Here is a 21,440-nt window from a genome sequence, read left to right as displayed (position 1 = left end):
AAGCTGAAGATCAGCCTGGCTCAGCGGATGGGGGAAGGAGTGGGTGTGGCTTGTCTCTTAAAGAGATGAAAACCATAACAGCTACTGTTACTCGTCACCTTGAAAGCCTCCAGAATCACCTAGCAGACAAGTTTCTAGACGTGCCCATGGGGATGATCTTGATTGTGTTTAGGCAGAAAGACAAGCCCACTCTGGGAGTTACCATTCCCCAGACAGGCAATCCTGGGTTATATAAATGGAGAAAGGCATTCGAGTAGGAGCACGTATTTATCCCTCTCTGATTTCTGATTGTGGATACAATGTGCCCAGCTGTTTCAAGCTCTTGCTGCCTTGACCTCTCCTTGAACTGTGACCTAAAAATAAACACTCTCCAAACTTTAAGTTTCTTTTGTCAGAGTTTTTTAATCACAGGAACACGAAAAAAACTAAAAAATACCTGCTAAACCCTTCTAGCTTACTCCACAAAGGTAAACAATTTTTTTTTTTCTGTCTCTCCTGAAGGGAAATAAATCACTTTCTTAGTGTATTCACTGAGGCAGTCCTTCTGGGGAAACACAAATAGGGCCTGGGAAGAAAGACAATTTCCTTGTATAATCACACTAAAACTCCTTTGGTGATAATTTTTTGTCAGTAATTTGTTCAACTGTACATTGCTTTAAAATGTATCTTGTTAGTTTTCCCATTTATCAGTGTTTTGGCTAAGGGGAATTAGCTTTTCTTGGAAGTTTATGTTCTGTTTGTAAATTTACCTTTTTACTGATTCTTTGTAGATTTCACATCATGCATCTCAATCTTACTCATCTCCCCATCCTTTCCCGTCTGCCCTCTGCCCTTGTGTTCCCTCAGATTAAAAAAAAATTCAAAAGAAAAGAAAAAATGTAAAATCTCATTCTGGAAGCTGTAGTGTGACTTGGTGAGTCCCACAGTACATCTTTACTTGTAAGTGTTCATTGCAAAGAGTCATTTGTCTGGTTTGAGGCCTATGGCTTCTGCTACACTATCAATACTGGGCCCCCACTAGGACTCCTCTTGGATATCCCGTTGTTACCTTGTGTTATGGGAATCCTTCAGTTTTGACTCTGCAGCACCAGCCCCTTCATGTAATTCAGCAGATCACAGATGGGGTGAATGTTGGAATGGGGCAACTGATAGCCGTGGTTCTGGACCTGGGAGGTCCAGCAGGGTTGTCCACCAGCTCTCCCTTATCCTCTTTCCCCCAGGGGGAGCTCTCTAGCACCACCTCAGCTAGCTCCCCCTATGCAGCAAGCAGCAAGGAGAAGTAATTCTCCTGTTCTCACTCCCTCCGGGTGACTCACCCACACCTACAGCACCAGGGTTAACTCTACTGTGCTGCTTAGGTAAAGTACAGGAGCCACTCTGCTGGCCAGAGGGAAGGTCATCTCTCCTGCTTGAGTGACTTCAGGGCCAGCTCTCATACCTGCCACAGGCATGAGGGGTGGGTGGCTTCTCTCCCTTGCCAACATCTATATGGTAGATGAAGGATGGAACCAGATCCCTCATGCTCATGTTCTCAGGGCCAGCTCATGCACACCCCCATCAATGGGGTCAGCTCTACTGTGATGCCCAGGCAAGATTCAGGGATTCTTCTGGGCACTAGAGCTGGTGGAGGGGAGTAGAGTCAGTTCTTCTGCCAGCAGCAAGTAATGGGGGTTGTGAGGAAAGCGAGGGCATCTTTACCCCATCCTTATCACTATAGGGCAGACAAAAGAGGTGGGACCAGCTCTCCTCTCATGCGTTCAGGGCTGGCTGACCAGTGCCCTCCAACAACAAGGTCAGCTCTACTGCATTGTCCAGGCAAGTTGCAGTGTCTGCTTTCCCAAGTGTTGTGGCTGGTGGGGGGGGGGCAAGGATCGCTCTCCTAACTCTGGTGGTGAGGAGCAAGTGGAAGAAGACATCTTTCCTTCTTTTTGCCACCACGTGGAAGAGGAGGGATGCAGTGCCAGGTCTTCCGCTCTCACAAACTCAGGGCAGGCTAGCCTTCAACAGCAGCAATTCTATTGTGCTGGCCAAAAGGGAGGTGCTGGGCCTATTCTCCTGTTCTTGTGAACTCAGGGCCAACTCTCCTACCTGCTATAGGCAGTGAGGGGTGGGGGAAGGGGTAGGGCATCTTTCCTTCACCCATGCCACCATATGACAGATGAGGGGCAGGGTCAGATCTCCCATGTTCAAGTTCTTGGGGCCCATTCACCTGGGAAATATATGTTCTTGAGAGTTGACAATTGAAAGTCTCCTCTCTCTCTCTCTCTCTCTCTCTCTCTCTCTCTCTCTCCTTTTTTCCCTCTTTTCCTCCCCCCCCCCGCATATTTAGGAAACACTGAAGAGATACTTGGTACTTAACTGCATTGATATTCCTTGGGATTCTAGTTCCTTAGGCAAAACATCTTTATTCTTTCTCTTTTCAGAAAATTATTTTTCTGCTAAGTCTAGGAACTTCTAGTTGTAAGAGGGATCATCTGGAAGTAATGAGTCTATGTCTTGGGTCAGAATTCTGTGGAGCATGATAATACTCAGAATGAAAATCTTACGCATATAATAGGTCCTCAGTATGAGAATCTCTAAGAGCAACATAGGTCTCTAAGGTATTTTAAAGAAATAATTTCCTTTTTTTCTGAACAACATGAAGTAAAAGATGCACATACATGGTTGGGGAAATATAAATATTTCCAGAAAGCAATATGTAATACATATGAAAATAAAAATGACCTTTATATAAGGAGTGGTTCTACCATTATTATAGATCAGAGATAATCAGAAATTCAGTCAATGAATTGATTATGAGGGCATGTATTAAATTTTGTATACAAATTTGGGAAGTAAATAGCTCCATTGCTAAAGTGTTTGCTTTGCAAGCATGAGAACTCATGTTTAATCACTAAAACCCATGATTTGTTTTGTTTTTGAATTCAGGAGGATTGTCACATACTTATAACCACAAGACTGAGGAGGCAGAAATAAGCAGATCCCTGGAACCTCACTGTCTAGCTAGCCCAGGCTACTAGGCAAGCTCAAGCCAGTGAGAGATCCTATCTCAGCAAAAGGTAAATGAACACATCTTGTTTGCAAGGCATAAATAAATCAGACTGGAACTGAGCTAGAAGCTTCATTCTTCTTGGCTAGATTTAATAGCGCTGGAATTGTACAGTGTAGGCTACTGGGAGAGAAAATTATTGAAGACTTATTCATTTGTGAACACAGTCACACAAGATGGACCCTCTGGTACAATAGTGGCATAGCTGTTTCTCAGGTAAACAACTTCTTTCTTGTGGGAAGTGTTCTTTGTGGGGCCAAACAGCTCATTCACAGGGGTCACCTAAGACCATCAGAAAACACAGATATTTACATTATGATTCATAACAGTAACAAAATTATACTTATGAAGTACCAACAAAAATAATTTTATGATTGGGGTGGTCATCACAACACAAGGAGCTGTATTAAAGGACTGCAACATTAGGAAGGCTGAGAACCATTGCCCTAAAGAATTCATGCCAGGTACTTTAAATCTGGTTGAAACCTCAAGGCTGGGAAAGTCATAGACTATAAAGGGTAAATTAGCACTGTTGCTTTGTTATATGGACATGTTGTCACACTGCCGTCTATTTATGGCTGTACCCATAGATCGGTGCTTCCCTTTGCTTTGGTCAGAGAAGCTTCTGTTTGCATTGGGTGACAGTGGCAGAGATTTCTAACTCTCAAAGTAATGAAGAGAAGTTGCAGCTGAATTCTCAGCCTTAAATATGACATCTATATGACCAGATATCAAAGTACTAAAGTTAAGTTTGTGTTGAGATGTCTTATTTAGGGATGAGTACTCTCCAAAGCTCAGGGAATTTCAAGAAAGAATAAATAGGCAGAAGTTGGAAGAGAGTTCTTTGAAAAGATGTCTACTGAACATGACTTATCTTTGCATCTGTGAACTCACAAGACCTGCACAAAACTGGATCTGTCAACATTCTATCATCGATGGAACAGCTATAGGCAGTTAATGGTAGATGACGTGTGTGTGTGTGTGATATTCATATGTGGGGTAACCACTAGGAAGTTGCCTTTCTTTGAGTAAATAATGTTTTATTATTTGTCCCATTCATGTTCATGCAAGCAACCTCAGTTAAGTACATAAAGCTGCAAATAAGGGGGGGGGATTGATGAACATAGGAGAAGACTTTTGGGGAAAAAGAAAGATTTTGGTGTGATGGGGAGGAAGATAGAAAAAAGCATTTGATATAAGGGAAAAGGAGATATAGAGAGAATATTGATAAAAGAACAATATCTATGAAACCATGCATGAATAAATTGTTTTATATTTTTAGTAACTTGTATTGAGTTTGTTCTTTGACAATTTCTTGCATTTTGATTATTAACCCCCTCAATTCCCCTTTAGCTCTATTAATCCCCTATCTTCCTTAAAGTCCTTTTCCTACATTCATAACTTTGGTGTTGATGGTAGTGGGGTTTTTATTTTAATTTTGAGACCCACTGAGGGTAACCAGGATCATCTGAGGGACCAGCGGTTTGAAAAACTATCTGTTGGAGCCTGGTATGCTTCTCAGTGGATACAGCTAAAGACAGTGGTTACTCTCTCCTTTAGTAGCCAATAGTTCTGAGGGAGGAATAGTTACACATTAACTCCCCTCCAATCTATGATTAATTGTCTCCTGTAGACCCATAGCAGGCATCCATGGCTGCTGCAAGATCAGGACTGGGTTGACTGTGGCATATCCAAAGATAACATTTCCTAGCCCTTTTCCCTATCTTCTGATACTTATATTGAAAGAATAAATGTTTTTATAGGCAGATAGCATCTGATAGATGACACCAGAGATTATTCTCTGAATTCCACACGTGTAAGTATACGCACGAACATATTCCACACATCTCTAATAATAGGGTGATGATGATAAATCACTATTCTAATGTCTGTCTAGATATGTAACATTTCAGATTGTTGAATGAAATGTGAATGTTTAAAATACAATGTTTTAAGCCACAGTAGTGGAAACATTTTACAATTCCAATTTCATAGAAAATTTTAAAATGTATTCATGTTCTCAGTATATATATAATAGATTTCTATACTTGCTGCTCTCAGTCTCTCACTCGCCATGCCCTGCAGTTCCCTGACTGGAACCTGCTGGCCCTAGGGGCCCACAGGCCACTAGGGGCTCCCTGCCTGGGATTGGCTGCTTTGTGGCCCGACATGGTCTTTTGCCTGCTGCCCACTGCCACCATGTGGGGACCTGCAGCATTTTACTTAAACCATTACCGTGTCCACTTCTCCATTCAGTGATGGGACCCAATCTGGCACAGACCCATTCAGGCCCTGTGCTTGCTGCTTCAGTTTCTGTGAGTTCATATGACCTTTGCTCAGTTAATTTAGAACACCTTGTTCTCCTGGTGTTCTTCATCCCCTGTGGGTCTTACATTCTTTTTGCCTCCGCTTTCACAGAGTTCCCTGAGCTCTGAGGGGAGGGATTTGATCGAGACATCCTATTTAGGACTGAGTGTTCCAAGGTATCCCACTCTCTGCACATTGCCTAGCTATGGGTTTCTGTATTTGTTCCCATTGACTGCAGGAGGGAGCTTCTCTGATGATGGCTGAGTAAGGCACTGATCTGATTCTCTTTGCACCAGGGCCAGCAGGTTTCCAGGAAATGCCTGTAGGATCCAGTGCCTGAGACCATGAGATCATTTTTAAATAATGTCTTTTCACATGCTATTCAGTCAAAATACAGCTACACTGAATTTGTGCAATGATATTATACAATAGACAGAAATTTGGAATATGACACACAAAAGACAGAGAGAAGTATGCTATGTGAAAATGATGACAAATATTGGAATTAAACATCTCTAACTTAGAACCACCAGTTTTTCTTAAAATAACTAGAATCTAAAGTGAATTCATAAAATAGATTGTTCTCCGGAGTCTGCAGAAGAAAGCTACTATTCTAACACTCTGCTTTTGGACACCTGTCTTACAGATCTTGAGCTACCAAATCACCATTATTTTATACGCTGCAGTTTCTGGGTATTTGTTGCTGCCTTCCTGGGAAATGAATACAAATATTTAATTTTCCCAGCTTGGGTCACTGAAATTTCCTTTGGGTTGACCTCATTTTTCCAACAATATTTTAATTTTGCAGTTAACTTTTGTTTCTTTGAACCTAAACTGAAAACCAATACCTTCTATAAGGAGCCTTGTTCTTTTCTGTTGGAGAACAATGTTTCAAAATGAAACGTTACTGGCAAAATAGGTCTGGCCTAACATAGATAAGACCTGGGGTTCTGTTCTGTATAAAACAAGAAACTCGGAACTAGAGTGATGGCTCAGTGGTTAAGAGCATTTCGTGTTCTTGCAGATGATTCAAATTTGGTTCCTTGCAGCACCCACACTGGGCTTCTCACAAGTGCCTGTGACTCTAGCTCCAGGAAATCCTTCATCTGCTTCTGGCCTCCATAGGCACCTGGCCTACATGAAACTTGCACATAGAAACATAGACACACACACAAAGAGAAATAAATGTTTTAAAAGGAACTCTGCAAAATGTAAGCGTTTTCATCTTTCTGAGGCTTCACAGTATCCAGTTTTATTTCAGACATACATCAAGGAAAGTTATGTTTCTATGTCAACATACACATATATACATAGCTATACTTTTGTATCTATATTAAAAATCATATACATGCACTGATAACTGATTCTGACCTGGTGCCACAATGTTTATTCTAGCAGTACAGCTATCCCCACCATATGTATTTTATTCCTCAACCACAAGAAAGCGCATTCTGATTATGTGCAATATACTTACTCAATTCTAGTATAAAATATGGAGTGATTTTAGAAATTTTAACTCAATATGCTGTGAGAAATGCATTTGCCAAGCTAATTACAGTTCTTCGCTTTAGCCTTGTCAGAAAGTTATCAGTTTAACTTGTTTTTCCTCTTCTAATTCTTCGCACAGTTGTGATGCTGTGCGGCTCATTTTAAGTATGCTGTGTTAAATGTTCATATATCAATTTCTGTTCGAACATTCTGATTGACTTCAAAATTTTACTTTGTAGTTTTTTGACATTGTTATAATTCTGAGAATTAAGTTTATACAAAGTTGCTCTAAAGAAAATTCTAATTTGAAACTTCCTTTGGGCTGGAGGAGTCAGCCATGATAAGTTAAATATAATGGTCACCCAAAGGAAGTTTTTTACTTCCAACCATTATCTCTTGTCAAAATAGAACTCGGCCACTCATAAATTTAAATGGAAGCCTGAGTCTCAGTAGTTTACCCTGAAGCAATACCTGGTAGCAGGAAGAACCACAAGCTGAGATTACCTGACCACCACTGATTTGAACAGACCATTCAAAGGAAATGCCTAACATTCCAACCGCTGTAGATAGGACCTGCCAACACACACTCACCAGGACATATGTCAGCCGATGAGGGGTCCTAAACCTCAGAAACCTCTCACCCCCACCTTTACTACTATTAAAACCCATCCTAACTGAGCTCGAGGCCCTCCATTTATTCCAATACATTGGACATGCTGAGAGACCAGGTTTGCAAACCTGCTTAAAATAAAGGCTCTTTGCTTTTACATACGGGACTCGGTTTCCTTGTTGGCTTTTGTGGGGACCCACGGATTTGGGCATAACATGGGCCTCTGCTGCTGCATACATATCTCCACTTTCTTCTGTCAATAATACTACTTGTAGGCATTGGCAAATTGTGCTGTGTAATTATTCCAGTTTGCATTCTATCAGCTGTCTGTGACAATGCTTGCTGTTATGACAAATACCCGACCAAAGCAACCTGAGGAAAGAAGAGTGTGCTTAGGCCCACATTTTGAAAATATAGTCATCTGGAAGTCACAGTACTGTCAGGGACCAGCCTCGACAAAAATACCTCTCATCAGGGTAGAGGCATAGGGATTTAGAAATATAGTAAAAAATATGAAGACGCGAATGAAATAATAAAACAGAGAAACATATAGGATAGTATCAGGAGGGAATTTTTGTGGGTACTCAAAATTTACCCAAATTTAATTTCCAACTTCTTAAAATACCCTTGACTGCAAAAGGTAGAAGTACGACAAAAGACTGCATTAACATAATACGAGGAAATGAACAAACCAATTGAAGGTTGTGTGTCCACAGTTAGACATTCTGTTGCTAGAACAAAACAAATCACCAAGTCACTCTCAAACCCTAAACCAAAACACTCTGTAGGGAAATCACTCTTTGGGTGGAATCGCAAGTTATCTTCATATAAGGAACTAGAACTTAGTTGGATCCTTAGACTTTTGTTTGAGGTAGGAACAGATCCACTTCTCTATTCCTGGAGCACAAGGTCTGACAATTAGCCACACCTGTTGACAATAACCTTGAGAGAACAGAGCTCTCTGATTTACAACTAGGTGGGACCTTTCTTTTGAGGTAGAAGCACAACAACTTTGGAGGAATTAAGTTCTAACTCTCTGACCTTTGGTCAACATGGAAATAGGCTCATAATTTTGGGCCTCTACACAATACCAGGAGGAAACAGACTGTCTCATTGCATCCACTGACAGAAAACACTGAGCAATACATGATGGTGCTCAGCTCACATTCTCTCTTTTATTCACTTTAGTGCTGTAGCTCACAGGATTGTGCTACCCATATTCAGTGTGATTGATGTTCCTTCTTCAATCAAAACTTTTCCTGGAACTTCATTATAGTCAAACCCAGAAGTAACTCAAATAGTCACAGTGATTCTAAAGTCTATCAAGTTGACAGTTATGATTAAGCCACCCAAAAGTTCCAGTAGTCATGTGCTTTTTCATGCATAATATTTATACTAGGCTATATTCAAAGTGATGAGGTTCATTGTAACATTTTCATACATGATTCTGGGTGTGGTGGTGCAAACTTGTAATCCCACCACTGGGTGGAAAGAAGCAAAGGGATGAGAAAGACAAGGCCAGCATTGGCTACATAGTGACGTTGAGGCTAGTTTAGGTACACACAATCCTGCATTAAAATACAACATGCAGGACAGAGCAAAATCAAGCTGAAATGTAGCTGGAAGGTTTTTTTTTTTCTTTTTCTTTTGTTGCTGTTGGCTAGCTTTCACAGTGCCAGGCAGTGCTATGCTCCCAGGAAATAGTCATCAACAATCTTATTCAACCGAGGACTCAGTTGCTAGAGTACCAATCTGCCAGACAAGAGGGGTCCACTAGTTTCATGGCGAGACAAAACTGCTCTGAGAGGAGTCAACAACTTTCAAATTGGATTTGAGGCTCATTCGGCAGGCAGGAACTCACTACTGGTAGTGTAAGCATGCTAAAAAGTCCCTGTTGGGAAGTCATAAGCCCTAGTGATGAAACTGCTACTGTTATTTTGCTAAATGAACATATTATACCCATCAAATTGCCTTCTAAATAACTATGCTAATGCCCTTTGATTATTGTTGCTGTTGGCTCTGGACACAGAAACTTCTTCTTGGCAGTGAATGCTGGTTCTTACAGAAGCTCACAACTGGTCAGAGTGCTGATAATAAATAACTTTTGAATGTTCAGCCTCCAAAAGGACATTTATCACCCTCTCCCAGGCTCATAGCATACTGAAGGAGAGAGGGAAGAAAGAATATAAGAGCCCATGGTAGGGTGAAGTGTTGTGGAATGCTGTGTTGCAGGCATAGTATGGTATTTGTACTCAGGGACTCACAGTAGCTATGACAAGTGTGTAAGAATTACATAAAATTGGGCCTGTGAACATTACATCATGGAAGAAGGAGAGGCTCACAAGGCCTATCCCTGATGCTCTATAGGAAGTTAATGGTTATAATTGGTACACATCTAGGCTGGTTCCATTTCTAACTTGCTATGAATGGTGCAGCAATAAACATATATGCATGTCTCTAAGGCAGGACTTAGAATCATTTGGGTATACAACCAAGAGTGGAAGACCTGGGTCATTTAGTAGCTCTATGTCAGTTTTTTTTTTGAGAAATATTCATCTTTATTCTCATAGTAGCTATACCAATAAATAAGAGTTCTACTTTCCCCACATGTTAACTAGTGTTTGTTGTCTTTTATTTTGTTGATATTAGTCATTCCAGTTGAGCAAGACATATAATCTCTAAGTAATTCTAATTTGCATTTCTGACAGCTAAGTATATCGGATTTTTTCCCATTTATTGGCAATTTGTACACCTTCTGTTAAGACTTATTTGATAAGTTCACTAGCTGACCATCTTATTGATTGTATAATTTAGGTTTTTGATATTTAAAATTTTCAGTTCTTTATATATTCTAGGTATTAATCAACTGATATGTAGTAACATGTGTTACATTCTGCATCACACACTGTCTTTTCATGCTTGTGATTGCTTTCTTTGATCTAAAAACAAAAGCTTCTCAACTTTGTATAACTCATATGTCAGTTCTTGGAATCATTTTCTGTGCTACTGGAATCTTGCTTGGAAACTAATTGCTATTTCTATATCCTAAAGTATTTACCTTTGTTTTCCCCTAGCAGTTTCAAATTTTCAGGTCTTATGTGGAAATGTACATAACTTTGATTAGTTTTTGTGATCTTAACTGTCTAGAATGAAGCTTCTTGGTACATATCAGCTTGATGTCCACATATATGACTAAAGTATGTTGTGTCTTCATAATTAAGGTCATACCATTATGTTCCCTAAAGTAAGTTCTATAGGACCTCAATGGCCAAAAACTCCAAGATAGCTAATCTGTTCCTAAAACTGGGATTGCATTTGTTAGCCTGTGGTGTCTAGTAGGGGCATTGTTGACGTATTATAGGATCGCTTAATTTAAACTCTTTTACCCATGTGTATGGATATATATTTTAGGATGTTTCTATATTAGTGGATTTGTATATGAATTTTTCAAAAGGTGTTTAGTGTTACTTATTTTACTCATGTTTCCTTTTTTCCACTGCCTTCTCCTACTTCCATGAACAAGATCTGAACAAATTCAAACATAAAAATCCAAATATGAAAAGGGGAGGTGGGAACAAAGTTCTATCTCTACATAAGGAACTATTGGCAAGTGATAACTAGGGGAGAAGAGGAATCCAGTTTTTTTTAGGTGTGTCACAATAGGTAGTTTGGCTAAGCTTTGATGAAAGCCACACATGAAAGAATATTAGGGCAGCACAAACTGTACTTGGTGGGTTTTATATTAAAAAGACATGCATTTAACGGGTGGTGGTTACCCACACCTTTAATCCCAGAACTTGAGAAACAGAGGCAGGAGGATCTCTGTGAGTTTGAGGCCAGCCTGGTTTACAAGAGCTAGTTTCAGGACAGGTTCTAAAAACTACAGAGAAACCCTGTCTCGAAAAGCCAAAGAATAAAAAAAAATAATAAAAGACATAAATTTGAGTGTGTGTGTGGAGAAAGGGGTATAGATGATAGAGGAGTTAGGAAAAGGGGACCAATATAATCAAAATGCACTGTGCAAATTCATAACTAATAAAAGAGAAATATATTTAAAAGAATAATTATGCAAGCTTAATTTTTAGTTTCAGTTTGGTTCATAGTTTTTTTTTTAATTTCAAACATTTCTAATTTTTTTTCCAAAATCTCAATTTCTTTGTTTTCTTCCATGTTGCTGACATTTTTGTCTACATTGATGATTTTTCTCATACATTTTGCTTACTTTTTACTCTATGCTATTGACTTTTCTCTCCAGGTCCTACATCTAATTCACCTGCTTATTTATGTTCTCTTTTCAGAACAATGATGATTTTTACCAGGACATTTATAAAACTCTTGAAACTTCCATCTGGAATTTTACCTATATCAGTTTGCTTATATTAAGTACAGGACTTTATAGGACTCATGTTGCTTTGTTTTCTAAGTTTTTTTCTATGTTGCAATTTGTGCATCTGTTAGTTTGGATGTCTCTTGTAATGAATTAATTAAAATTCTGTGGATCCCCATGTGGCTGCAGGCAGTGAGCCATGTGGTGGCAGGCAGTGAGCATGGGGTCCCGAGAGCAGCCAGTCCCAGGCAGGGATGGTGCACAGGACCATGAGGAGAGACAGACAGATGGGCATGCCATGGACTGTGGACAAGACCACACTGCACTATGCAGAGTGAGGTTAGGCATTTATTTAGTGAGTTATGGAAGGGAAGGGGGAGAAGAAGAGGAGAGAGAGAGAAACAGAAGGAGAAGGGGAGAAGTGGGGAGAGGCAGAAGCTGCCTCTTGGAGTGGGAGACAGAAAAGGAATGGGCATGGCTTGTCTCTTAAAGAGACAGGACAGACTACTACATGTCTTCCATTTTGATGTGTGATTGTTGTCAGTCAGTATTTCTATTTCTGTGAAGAGACACCATGACCATGGCAACTATAATAAAGAAAAAATATTGAATTGGGGCTAACTTACAGTTTCAGAAGCTTAAGTCATTATCATTGTTTAGATGGAAGCCCTACTGGCATCCATATATATACCCAAAAGGGCTGGGATGTTTGGAATCTCCACCCAGAGGAGCCCTATTCCAGACCCCATCCTCAGCATGCCTAGCAGCATCTCCCCTGGAGCTGCCTCTCTAAACTCCACTTTCAGTTCAACAAGCAGCCACCCCTCCTCTGGAGCTACTCTCTTCAAACTCTGCCCCTGAGAAAGTTCACCAAAAGTCAGCTCCTCCTTGGGCTTGCTCAAGACCATGCCTATAAGCTATTTAAGACCTGGTTGCCATGTGATTTCTTCTGCCCTCCTGAGGGTCACCCAGGAGTGCTTAGCTCTGTTCATTAAACCTGAATTTAATAATTTGGTTTGATTGGCTTATTAGAATGACATCAGTGGATTTCCATTAACTGGAGATTGAAAATCTATCAATTATTGTAGCAGGAAGCATGGTGGCACACGGGCTGTCATGGTGCTGGGGAAGGAACTGAAAGTTCTACATCCAGATCAGCATGCAGGAGGAAGGGAGAGCATCACAGCACCTGGCTTGGGCTTTTGAACCCCTCCCCGCACCGCACCGTGACACACTTCCTCCACCAAGGCCATACCTACTCTAACAATTGTCTTTGTTCTGAGTTAAGCAATTCACTATTCTATCAAAGAAGGATGTATTACAGCTTTTGCTAGCAGCAAGATGGAAAAGTCTGTGAAGAACTGAATACCTAGCAGCTTCGCATAAGCCTCTTTCTTGTTACACAAAAGGCACTTCTAGCAAATCAATTTCTGTACAGCTCTTATCTGATCTAGAAGTCCTGTGGAGGAACCATTACATAAGCAATTCTCATCCCTACAAGATTTTCTGGTTTGCCAGGTATATCTTCAGACTAACTTATGTAAAATCTTTATGGATCCTTCAGGAAAAGCAGCCTGATAAACCTCAGCTAACAATAAGTGACTATGTACAAAAGGTTACTTCAAAGCCTAGGTGCCATCACTCCAGATTTATGGCAGGTACAAGGACTCTGTTGAATCTGTCACAATAATCAAAGTCATACCTACTCCAACCAGGCCATACTTCCTAGTGCCACTCCCAAAGCATTCATATATGAGACTGTGAGGTCCACCTTATTCAAACCACCAAAAAAGACATACTGAGGAACATCCTATTGAAAGCTAAATCCTCAGCACCAGTCAGAGAGGAGGATAAAACTATATTTGAAAAGGGCTTCTATTCACCAGCCACCCAGCCTCCCAACATCAAGAAGATGAGTGACTGAGCCTCTCTTTCCTATTTCTCTGCATTGGCCATTTGTTTTTCTGCTCTTTCCAGGCATCCTTTCATTCCCAGTGTGGATATCAGAAGCATTCTTCCCATCACCACCCTTTTTTTTTTTATTGACAATAGATTTTTTTCTCAAACAATAGATCCTGATTAGAGCTTCTCCTCCCTCCACCCCTCCCAGCTCCTCTCCACCTCCCCTCCCATCTGGATCCACTCCATTTCTGCCTCTCATTAGAAAAGAACAGGTTCCTAACAGATAATAAAGAGCATAATGAAATAAAATATAATCAGATAAAATAACCAGAACATCAAAGTTGGTCAAGGTAAACCAACAGAAGACAAAGAGCCCAAGAGAAGGGACAAGAATCAGAGGCTCACTCTTTCACAAACTTGGGATTTCCTTAAAAATACTAAACCAAGCTTAGCCTGATGGCCCCACTACTTTAATCCTAGTTCTTGGGAGACAGAGGCAGATAGAGCTCTATGAGTTCAAGGCCAGACTGGTCCACATAGTTTCAGGACAACCAGGGTTACATAGAGAGACCCTCTCTCAAAAAACCACCACTACCACTAATAATAATAATAAACAAAAAAGGATCTCAATTCCCCAAAATACTAAACCAAAAGCTATAATGCATATACATAGTGTTTAGCATTAAGGCATGATGGTGGACCCTGGCCCCTGGTAAGATAAACCCAGGCAGTGTGATGACCAACCCAGAGTCCTATGGCTGCTAAGTCACTATGTAGTCCATACACAGATGCAAAGGTCTCTTTAAGAGACAAGCTCCACCCACCTCCAATCTCCACTGCTCTTCTGAAGAGACAGATTGGTCCTTGCCTTTTCTTCCTCTCTGTATTTGTCTTTCCCTCTTCCCTCTCCTTTACCTTTCTCTCAATAAACTCCTCACTTAAGCTTTGCCTGCATAGCATATTTGTTTCCTGCCCGCCATGAGGCCTCTGGCAAGGTCTCTCTTGCGCCATTTTACAACACATTGAGGACCTGGTGCAGACCCGTGTAAGCTGTAATCTCTATGCATGCTTCAGTCTCTGTGAGTTCATATGAAATTTGCTCAGCTGATTTAGAGGGCCTTGTTCAGCTAGTGTCCTCCATCCCCTCTGGGTCTTACATTCTCTCTTCCTCCTCTTCCACAGGGTTCCCTGAGCTCTGGGAGGAGAGATTTGAGGATGTGTGTTCCACTCAGTGTACTGTCTGGCTGTGCATCTCTGTATGTGTTCCCATCTGCTGCAGGAGAAAGGTTCTCTAAGGATATTTGAATAAGGCCCCGATGTATGAGTATGACAGAATATCACTAAGAGTCATTTCTTCACTACATTTCTTTCCTTTTTTTTTAGACCACTGTTACTCAGTTTTACCCCAGGTCTCTGAGCTTGGTCACCCCTAACAGTTTCAGGTATGGGTCATATATCTGATAGAGTGGGCCTTAATTAAAATCAGATCTTGGCTAGTTATTCCCAAAAGTTTTGTGCCACCATTGCCTTATAATATCTTGTAACGTTCATGGTGTCTTTTCCACTTGCCTGCAAATTTAGTGATGTCATTTTGAATAGCTTAGTAATACTCCATTCTTTTGTTAAGAGACATCTAGGTTGTTTTCCGTTTCCTGCTATTATGAGCAGATCAGCAATAAATGTTTGGGCAAGTGTCCTTGTAGTAGGATGAAATGTCTTTTGGGTACATGCCTAAGAGTGTTATAGAGGGATCTTGAGGGAGATCAGTTCCCACCTTCCTGAGAAAACATCACACTAATTTTCACAGTAGATGTAAGACTTTGTTGCACTCCCACCAGCAATGAGTAAGTGTTCCCATTGTTCCACATCTTCCTCAACATGAACTGTGAACTGTATGGACCAGTAGACATTCTGATGGGTGTAAGATGAAATCTCGAAGTAGTTTTGATTTGAATTTCCCTACTAGCTAAGGATATTAAACATTTCTTTAAATGTTTCTCAGACATTTGGGTTTCCTATACTGAGAATTCTTTATTTAGATCTGTATTTGGGCTTTTAATTGAATTATTTGTTTTTTTTTTTTGCTACTTAATTTCTTAAGTTCTTTATATACTATGGATATTACTGCCCCTCTATCAGATGTGGAATTGGTAAAAACATTTTTCTATTCTATAGGCTACTGCTTTATACAAGTGACAGTGTCCTTTGCCTTACAGAAACTTTTCAGTTTCATGAAGTCTCAGTTATTGTTGTTGTTAGTGCCTGTGCTATCAGTGTTCTGTGCAGAAAGTTGCCTGCTGTGTCAGTTATTTCAAGGCTATTCCCCACTTTCTCTTCGTTCAGGTTTAGTGCATCTATTTTTATGTTGAGGTCTTTGATCCATTTTTAATTGAGTTTTGTGCAGGGTGATAGTTTAGATCTATTTGGATTCTTCTACATGTAGATATTCAGTTAGATAACACCATTTGTTGAAGATGCTTTCTTTCTTCCAGTGTGTATTTCTGGCATTTTTATCAAAAATTAAGTGTCCTTAGGTGTACAAATTTATGCCTAGACTTCAATTTAAATCCATTGATCAACATGTCTGTTTTTATGTCAATACCATGGTGTTTTTTATTACTATAGTTTTGTAGAGCAACTTGAAATTTGGAATGGGAAGACTTCCAGCATTTTTTAATTGTTCAGGATTGTTTTTGCTACCCTGGATTTTTTCTGTTTCCATATGAAACTGAAAATTGTCCTTTCAAGATCTGTGATAATCCTATGATTTTGGTCTTTCAGATTGTTTATATAGTGGATTATATTTATCAATTTAAATATGTTGAAGCATCCCTGAATCTCTGGGATGAAGTCTACTAGATCATGGTGAATTATCTTTTTGATATGCTCTTGGATTCAATTTGTAAGTATTTTTTGAGCATATTTGCATCTGTGTTCACAAAGAAAATAGAGTGTCATTCTCTTTTTTGTTGGGTCTTTATGTGGTTTGGGTATCAGGACAATTGTGGCCTAATAGAATAAACTGGGCAATGTTCCTTCTGTTTCTATTTTGTGTAATAATTTGAAAGGCATTCTTTGAAAGTCTTACAGAATTTTGTGCTAAAACCAATCTGGCCCTGGGCTTTTTTGGGCTGGGAAAATTTTAATGACTGCTTTTATTTATTTTTTATTGCTATTTATTGAGCTCTACATTTTTCTTTGCTTCCCTCCCTGCCTCTACCCTACACCCTTCAATCTTCCCCTAATGTCCCCATGCTCCCAATTTACTCAGGAGATCTTGTCTTTTTCTACTTTCTACTTCCCATGTAGATTAGATCTATATAAGTCTCTCTTAGTGTCCACATTGTCGTCTAAGTTCTCTGGGATTTTGGTATGTAGGCTAGCTTTCTTTGCTTTATGTTTAAAAACCACCTATGAGTGAGTACATGTGATAATTGTCTTTCTGTGTCTGGGTTATCTCACTCAAAATAATGTTTTCTAGCTCCATCCATTTTCCTATAAAATTCAAGCTGGTGTTAGTTTTTTTCTGCTTTGTAGTACTCCATTGTGTAAATGTACCACATTTTTCTTATCCATTCTTCGATCGAGGGGCATTTAGGTTGTTTCCAGGTTCTGGCTATAACAAACAATGCTGCTATGAACATAGTTGAGCACATGTCCTGGTGGCATGATTGAGAATCCATTGTAAATATACCCCAAAGTGGTATTACTGAGTCTTGAGAAAGGTTGTTTCCTAATTTTCTGAGAAATCACCACACTGACATCTAAAGGGGCTGTACCAACTTGCATTCCCACCAGCAATGCGGAAGTGTTTCCTTTATCCCACAACCTCTCCAGCATAAGTTGTCATCAGTGTTTTTTATCTTGGCCATTCTTACAGGTATAGGATGGAATCTCAGAGTTGTTTTGATTTGCTTTTCTCTTATGACTAAGGACATTGAACATTTCCTTAAGTGTCTTTCAGCCATTTTAGATATTTCTGTTGAGAGATCTTTGTTTAGGTCTGCACTCCATTTTTTATTGGATTATGTTCTTTTGATGACAAATTTCTTGAGTTCTTTGTATATTTTAGAGATCAGACCTCTGTCTGATGTGGAGTTAGTGAAGATCTTTTCCTATTCTGTAGGCTGTCGTTTTGTCTTCTTGACCATGTCCTTTGCTTTACAGAAGCTTTTCAGTTTCAGGAGGTCCCATTTATTAATTGTTTCGCTCAGTGTCTGTGCTACTGGGGTTATATTTAGGAAATGGTCTCTTGTGTACATTCAAGTGTACTTCCCATTTTCTCTTCTATAAGATTCAGTGTGGCTGGCTTTATGTTGAGGTCTTTGATCCATTTGGACTTGAGTTTTGTTCATGGTGATAGATATGGGTCTATTTTTATTCTTCTACATGTTGATATCCAGTTATGCCAGAACCATTTGTTAAATATGCTGTCTTTTTTCCACTTGATATTTTTTGCTTCTTTGTCAAAAATCATGTGTGGACTAATATCCGGGTCTTCTATTTGGTTCCATTGGTCCTCCTGTCTGTTCTTATGCCAATACCAGGCTGTTTTCAGTACTGTAGCTCTGTAGTAGAGTTTGAAGTCAGGGATTGTGATGCCTCCAGAAGTTCTTTTATTGTATAGGATTGTTTTCAGCCTGTTTTCTTAAAGAACCCAGGACCAGCAGCCCAGGGACGGCACCACCCTCCATGGGCTGGGCCCTCCCCCATTGATCACTAATTAAGAAAATGCCTTACTGCCTGATCTCAGAGAGGCATTTTCTCAAATGAAGCTCTTTCCTTTCTGATGACTCCAATTTGTGTCAAGTTGACACACAAAATAAGCCACTACAGTCTTGTATTGTATTCAAAAAGCTATTTTAAGGTCTTTTTCTTGTGGTTAGCTATGGTACAATACTTAAGACCTCTGTCATTGGCTCTAGTGGAAACATACTGTCCTCGCTATTATTGTGTTTTTATGCTGGCTGGCATCTAGGCTTCTGGGTTGGGGAAGATTGTAATTCTAGGTGCTGATATCTCATCTTTCCTTTTTGTAATTTTTTTTGAACCATTAGTGAGTTCTTGGCAAAATGTGCTTCTAGGTATTGGTACCTAAAACTTGGGAATGGGGATGAGTTGTGAGGTGGGGGCTGAGGGGTTCACAGGAAGAAGGAGAACAGGGTGTTATACCAGGATCTGCCTACTCCCCTTGGAGTCGATGCAGAGTGTGGAGAGGTCACAGCATTTCTGATACAGATCTGAGGACGATAATGGGAGATTAGACTGGGAGGAATGGAGGGAGAGGTGAAGATCTCCAGTTAGTCTACCTGTTTCCCTGGTCAAAGTAGACTGTAGGCTCCCAGGGAGTGCCTGCAAATATTGGGAGCTGGGATAAAACAATAAGTGGGGAAGATCTGTGTTGTGGAATGCACTGAAGATGGGGTAAAAGGGGAAGGGAAGCTGTAGCAGGTGTTCTAATGCAGATCTGGGGATGAGACTGGGAGATTGGGTTTGGAAGAGTAGAGGGAAAGATGGAGATCTTCAATTAGCTTACATGCTTTCCTGATCATAATGCCCTGTGGGTTGATGAACCAGCCTGCCTCCATCTTGGGCTTAAAAGCCATCTTATAGTAAGGCAAACTAGGCCCATTTCTGTTTATGATTAAATCTGTTTCTCAAGGATTGGGCTATGCCCCACCTGTAACCTTAACTACAAATGGTTCTGTACCGCCTGTTTCAAGAAATGACAACCATGTCTTTGTTTCAAAAGCTTATTATGACCACTTATAACCTTGTCACCCATAGCCTTACCTATAACCTTGCAACCATACCTTTGTATCAGGAGGTCATTATGACTAACTTGTTACACTTATGTTCTGCTTCCAAAACCCCACCTATTTGCCTGTCAAATCCCCCATTTGGAGCTACAAAAGCCCTTATCTTCCTATGCCCCAGACAGATGTCTTGAACCTCAACCTAGGGGGAGGCAGCCTATGTACATGAATAAATTGTTTTAAATCAATTTGGCCATGATGATTTAGGTTAGTGGTCTTTCTCCTCAAATCTTTGAGATTAACAGAGTTACCAGAAATTACCTCCTGGGGTAAGGGCCTGGAATAAAGCAATGAATTGGGAGAGGGTGGTTAGGATTGGAAGATCTCTTTGTCTACTGGAAATGTGGACATAAGGCTGGTGGTGATGGTAGGCCCCAGCAGGTTTTCTGCTGCAGAGTTAGGGATGAGACTGGGGAGTCAGAGCTGGAGGAGCAGTGAGAGAGTTGCAGATCTGTAGTTAGCCCACCTGTTGCCCTGGCTGGAGTTGGCATTATTTTATAATGTGAAGAAATGGGGATAACAGAATAAAAGAAAACATCTAAAAGCAGGGAAAAAAGAAAATATACAAATTCTCACTTAATGTAATGCTTATAATGGATATGGCATAAGGTAGTTTTGTATGTGTGTCTCACAGTCAGAGAACAGAACTGATCAAATGAATATATACATACTGAAAGGGGATTTATTAGATTGCTTACAGGCTGTAGTTGAGACTAGTGCAACAGTGGCTGCCTCTTTGTGGAAAGGCCAAAGATCTGGCAATTGTTCAGTCTATGAGGATGGATTCTCAGTCTGTTGTGGGGTATTCACCAGAGAAGACTGCTCAGACATGGGTTTAAGCCAATAGAAAGTCTTTATTAACTGGCTAGTGACTACATTGGTTGTTTAGGATCCCAGTGTAGCCCTGAATCTTTCTCAGGATGAGTTTTTAAGCACAAAATCCATGTTCTGGGTTGACATACTTCAGCTCACAAGACCAGTTAGCCAGAAGCAGAACTATAGAAGCTAAAAAGCAAGGTTAGTACATTTAGAGCCTTCCCAGAACGATGGGCTTTGATGTATTGGGTCTTTGTTTTTGTTTTGGTACATGGTGCTTTGTACATGCTGAATTTTATGGCCTGAATGGCACTTCCATCATGGAGTCAGTTGTGATAACGTCTGGGATCCTAAGTTCTAGGCCCTGTTTTATCCCAATTTGTCTTAGTTAATGAGTCAAATCATCGACCTATCCTGTTCTAAAGAGCTGTAGCTGGTCCTAAGGACCATTAATTTTACAGAACTCTTACTTATATGTAGTTGACCAAATAGTTTAAGATCCAGGGACTAGCTGTTAATATACTCGGAATGAGAATTAAAAGCCCAGTCAGGGCTGATAGCCAGGAGAACCAAAAGAACAGAGATTTGTATCAATTTTCTGACTTAAATCTTTGTCTCTTTTTTTTTAAAAGTTTTTTCCAATGCTTGGCAAGATTTTTCTTAATTATTCCTGGTCAATTATCATAGAAACAACAGGTCTTACCTAAACCCAAACACGGTTTTCTTTATCTTATGAAAATTAAGTCTAAGGCTCTCCAGTTTTGTAGGACCATTTCTGCAAGGAAATCTAACAATTGTTTTAATGCCTACAGCTCCTGATCAGCCTGTTTACTTAGTTTGGAAAGCATCAGAAGAGGCATATGTAATCAAACTATTGGAGCCCAAGTAGTCTCAGGGGCTCGATAATATTACTGTTATCCAGTTGAACTAACCCATAAGTCAGAATAGCAGGCATCAGACTAAGGGGAAATGCCTAGGGGAAATAAAGAGGAAATGCCCCTATATAAGTCCTCTAACATTAATCTGGACTGTCCCTATCAGAGTGAGTTGTCAGTTAGTGGGTTGCCAGTCTGGTTGGCAGTGGGTGTGTGAGTGCAGGTCCCTGCAGATGCCAGGCAAACAATG

The 21,440-nt window shown here is 40.2% G+C and overlaps 1 long non-coding RNA gene across 2 annotated transcripts in view; it reads left to right on the top strand.

The window, feature by feature from the left end:
- The window catches only part of LOC126492968 (uncharacterized), a 34,099-nt gene continuing 12,659 nt past the window's right edge, over positions 1–21,440 (top strand). For both annotated transcript variants that reach the window (XR_007589722.1, XR_007589723.1), the window contains exons 1-2: positions 1–913; positions 2,929–3,059. This is a non-coding gene — a long non-coding RNA (uncharacterized lncRNA). The remainder of the gene's footprint in view (positions 914–2,928; positions 3,060–21,440) is intronic.

This window comes from Alexandromys fortis, unplaced genomic scaffold (assembly GCF_014885135.2).
Source record: "Alexandromys fortis isolate MF-2015 unplaced genomic scaffold, M_Fortis_MF-2015_v1.1 scaffold_318, whole genome shotgun sequence".
Classification (NCBI taxonomy): domain Eukaryota; kingdom Metazoa; phylum Chordata; class Mammalia; order Rodentia; family Cricetidae; genus Alexandromys; species Alexandromys fortis.
This window is presented reverse-complemented; position numbering and strand designations above follow the sequence as displayed.